Source organism: Triticum aestivum, chromosome 7D (assembly GCF_018294505.1).
Source record: "Triticum aestivum cultivar Chinese Spring chromosome 7D, IWGSC CS RefSeq v2.1, whole genome shotgun sequence".
Classification (NCBI taxonomy): Eukaryota; Viridiplantae; Streptophyta; class Magnoliopsida; order Poales; family Poaceae; genus Triticum; species Triticum aestivum.
In genome coordinates, this window is record NC_057814.1 from 233,733,949 (window position 1) to 233,739,400 (window position 5,452).

A 5,452-nucleotide genomic window follows, 5' to 3' on the forward strand; every position below is an offset into this window, starting at 1 on the left:
TTTCGGAGATACCTGTAGTGCGCCTATATAGCCACCCAGTTACGTTGTGACGTTTGGTACACCCAAAGCATTCCTACGGGGTCCGGGAGTTGCACAATCTCATGGTCTAAGGAAACGATACTTGACATTAGAAAAGCTCTTAGCAAACGAACTACACGATCTTGTGCTATGCTTAGGATTGGGTCTTGTCCATCACATCATTCTCCTAATGATGTGATCCCATTATCAATGACATCCAATGTCCATGGTCAGGAAACCATAACCATCTATTGATCAACGAGCTAGTCAACTAGAGGCTTACTAGGGACATGTTGTGGTCTATGTATTCACACATGTATTACGGTTTCCAGTTAATACAATTATAGCATGAACAATAGACAATTATCATGAACAAGGAAATACAATAATAACCATTTTATTATTGCCTCTAGGGCATATTTCCAACAGTCTCCCACTTGCACTAGAGTCAATAATGTAGTTCACATCACTATGTGATTGTAATGAATCCAACACCCATGGGGTTTGTTCATATCTCGCTTGTGAGAGAGGTTATTAGTCTACGGGTCTGAACCTTTCAGATCCATGTGTGCTTTACAAATCTCTATGTCATCTTGTAGATGCAGCTACCATGCGCTACTTGGAGCTATTCCAAATAACTGCTCTACTATACGAATCCGGTTTACTACTTAGAGTTATCCGGATTTGTGTCCAAGTTTGCATCGACGTAACCCTTTACGACGAACCCTTTTACCACCTCCATAATCGAGAAAATTCCTTAGTCCACTAGTTACTAAGGATAAGTTCGACCGTTGTCATGTGATCCATTCCTGGATCACTATTGTACCCCTTGACTAACTCATGGCAAGGCACACTTCAGGTGCGGTACACAGTATAGCATACTATAGAGCCTACGTCTAAAGCATAGGGGACAACCTTCGTCCTTTCTCTCTCTTCTGCCGTGGTCAAGTTTTGAGTCTCACTCAATACTCACACCTCGTAACACAGCCAAGAACTCCTTCTTTGCTGATCTATTTTGAACTCCTTCAAAATCTTGTCACGGTATGTATTCATTTGAAAGTACTATTAAGCATTTTTGATCTATCCTTATAGATCTTGATGCTCAATGTTCAGGTAGCTTAATCCAGGTTTTCCATTGAAAAACACTTTCAAATAACCCTGTATGCTTTCCAGAAATCCTACATCATTTCTGATCAACAATATGTCAACAACATATACTCATCAAAAATTCTATAGTGCTCCCACTCACTTCTTTGGAAATACAAGTTTCTCATAAACTTTGTAAAAACCCAAAATCTTTGATCATCTCATCAAAGCGTACATTCCAACTCCGAGATGCTTACTCCTGTCCTTAGAAGGATTGCTGGAGCATTGCATACTTGTTAGCATCTTTCAGGATTGACAAAACCTTCTGGTTGTATCACATACAACCTTTCCTTAAGAAAATCGTCGAGGAAACAATGTTTTTACATCCTATCTGCAAGATTTCATAAATAATGCAGTAACTGCTAATATAATTCCAACAGACTCTTAGCATCGCTACGAGTGAGAAAATCTCATCGTAGTCAACTCCTTGAACTTGTCGGAAAACATCTTAACGACAAGTCGAGCTTTCTTAATGGTGACACTTACCATCATTGTTCGTCTTCCTTTTAAAATCCATCTGCACCCAACAGCCTTACGACCATCAAGTAGTTCTTCCAAAGTCTATACTATGTTTTTATACATGGATCCTCTCTCGGATTTTATGGCCTCGAGCCATTCGTCGAAATCTGGGCCCACCATCGTTTCTCCATAGCTCGTAGGTTCATTGTTGTCTAGCAACATGACTTCCAAGACAGGATTACGTACCACTCTGAAGTAGTACGCATCCTTGTCGTCCTACGAGGTTTGGTAGTGACTTGATCCGAAGTTTCATGATCACTATCACAAGCTTCCACTTCAGTTGGTGTAGGTGCCACAGGAACAACTTCCTGTGCCCTGCTACACACTAGTTGAAGTGATGGTTCAATAACCTCATCAAGTCTCCACCATCCTCCCACTCAATTCTTTCGAGAGAAACTTTTCCTCGAGAAAGGACCCGTTTCTAGAAACAATCACTTTTGCTTCCGGATCTGAAATAGGAGGTATACCCAACTGTTTTGGGTATTCTATGAAGATGCATTTATCCGCTTTGGGTTCGAGCTTATCAGCCTGAAACTTTTCCACATAAGCGTCGCAGCCCCAAACTTTTAAGAAACGACAGCTTAGGTTTCTCTAAACCATAGTTCATATGGTGTCGTCTCAACGGAATTGCGTGGTGCCCTATTTAAAGTGAATGCGGTTGTCTCTAATGCCTAACCCATAAACGATAGTGTAATTCGATAAGAGACATCATGGTATGCACCATATCCAATAGGGTGCAGTTATGATGTTCGGACACACCATCACACTATGGTGTTCCAGGCGGTATTAGTCGTGAAACAATTTCCACAATTTCTTAATTGTGTGCCAAACTCGTAACTCAGATATTCATCTCTATGATCATATCACAGACATTTTATCCTCTTGTCACGACGATCTTCAACTTCACTCTGAAATTACTTGAACCTTTCAATAATTCAGACTTGTGTTTCATCAAGTAAATATTCTTAGCATCTACTCAAATCATCTGTGAAGTAAGAACATAACGATATCCACTGTGTGCCTCAGCACTCATTGGACTGCACACATCAAAATGTATTACTTCCAACAAGTTGCTTTCTTGTTCCATCTTACTGAAAACGAGGCCTTTCAGTCATCTTGCCCATGTGATATGATTTGCATGTCTCAAGTGATTCAAAATCAAGTGAGTCCAAACGATCCATCTGTATGGACTTTCTTCATGCATATATACTAATAGACATGGTTCGCATGTCTCAATCTTTTCAAAAACGAGTGAGTCCAAAGATCCATCAACATGGAGCTTCTTCATGCGTTTTATACCAATATGACTCAAGTGGCAGTGCCACAAGTATGTGGTACTATCATTACTATCTTATATCTTTTGGCATGAACATGTGTATCACTACAATCAAGATTCAATAAACCATTCATTCTAGGTGCAAGACCATTGAAGGCATTATTCAAATAGACAGAGTAACCATTATTCTCCTTAAATGAATAACCGTATTGCGATAAACATAATCCAATCATGTCTATGCTCAACGCAAACACCAAATAACAATTATTTAGGTTTAACACCAATCTTGATGGTAGAGGGAGCATGCGATGCTTGATCACATCAACCTTGGAAACACTTCCAACACATATCGTCATCTCACCTTTAGCTAGTCTCCGTTTATTCCGTAGCCTTTTATTTCGAGTTACCAACACTTAGCAACCAAACCGGTATCTAATACCCTGGTGCTACTAGGAGTACTAGTAAAGTACACATTAATATAATGTATATCCAATATACTTCTGTCGACCTTGCCTGCCTTCTTATCTACCAAGTATCTAGGGTAGTTCTGCTTCAGTGACCGTTCCCCTCATTACAGAAGCACTTAGTCTCGGGTTTGGGTTCAACCTTGGGTTTCTTCACTAGAGCAGCAACTGATTTGCCGTTTCATGAAGTATCCCTTCTTTCCCTTGCCCTTCTTGAAACTAGTGGTTTTACTAACCATCAACAATTGATGCTCCTACTTGATTTCTACTTTCGTGGTGTCAAACATCGCGAATAGCTCAAGGATCATGATATCTATCCCTGATTTGTTATAGTTCATCACGAAGCTCTATTAGCTTGGTGGCAGTGACTTTGGAGAACCATCACTATCTCATCTGGAAGATTAACTCCCACTCGATTCAAGCGATTGTAGTACTCAGACAATCTAAGCACATGCTCAACGGTTGAGCTTTTCTCCCTTAGTTTGCAGGCTTAAGAAACTTGTCAGAGGTCTCATACCTCTTGACATGGGCACGAGCCTAAAATCCCAATTTCAGCTCTTGGAACATCTCATATGTTCCGCGACGTTTCAAAATGTCTTCGGTGCCTCAATTCTAAACCGTTCAACATTACGCACTGAACTATCACGTAGTCATCAAAACGTGTATGTCAGATGTTCACAACATCCACAGACTGTAGCGACCAGACCTCAAATGGCATGTGCTGCTGTGCACCAGTGTCATCCCTGGATCAGTAATGCTGACACGCACAGTACAAATGGAGGATTTATAACAGAGTAGCAATCACACACTTATTACATCGAATATCTCCAAAGAGATTAAGTATGATAAACATGGCTTAAGGCCATCTAACAACGATAACAGTGGAAGACTTGGAAGATAAGTGAGTCCATCAACTCCAGCGGCATCACTGAGTATAAGACCACGACCTAAGGCACCTTACTCGTCGTCTGAAAAGTCTGCAACATGAAACGTTGCAGCCCGAAAACGGGTCAGCACATAGAATATGCTGGCAATGTAACACATAGAGAACAATGAACAATGATAATGCTATACTATATGCATATATGGCTGGTGGAAGGCTCTATGGTTACAGTTTTTGCGAAAAGCCAATTTTATCCTACTTCAAAAGGAATAAGTTTTATTTAACTATCATGGTGGTTGAAACATTGAGAAGGTACCTCCAACTCAATCCCAATTAAGTGTCATCATTAACCCAACAAAATTAATTATAAGTATCACGGTGACGAGATTCAAATGATAATCCAGGTACTAGATACTCAAGTTGTCCATAACCGGGGACACGGCTAATCATGATCAGTTTGTACACTCTACAGAGGTTTGTGCACTTTTCCCCACAAGACTCGATCGCCTCCGCTTGATTCTCGCACTGCATGATGTTTGAGAAACGGATGACCGAGACACAGTCTTTCAGAAACAATCACTCTTTACTCTGGATGGACCGGTACACCTACTTTCCCCTACATCTGCTAGTCCACCTCTTCAAGAGATCATGTAACCTACTCAGCTATGCTAGAGCCCTGTAACACCCCGAGAATCATGCTACAGTAACCCTCTGTGATTAAGCTAATCATGTTGCTAAACAGGGCTTGATCACATTTGGAACACATTTCTTTTCAAACTCCTAATTCAAACTTCAATTAAATTTAAAGTGGAAAATAAAAGTTTTCAAAAATTTAAACAAAAATGTTCGGTGGGTGCCAAATAATACACTGGTAATTATGGAGGAGAAAACACATTTTTATAAAATACCTAAATATTTTTAAATGAAATAAAACAGAAAAGAAACTAAACAAATAAAAAGAAAATGCAAAAGAACACAGACAAAGAAAAAGAAAAAGGAGAAGGCCCCCCCCCCACAGCACCCCTGGCCCAACTGGGCCGACCCCCGGCCCAGCCCACCTCTCCCACTCGCCCCCCTTCCCTGTTCCCCCGACCGGGGTCGGAACAGGGGCAGTCCCCGCCGCACCACCTCGCCGGCGACGGGGAG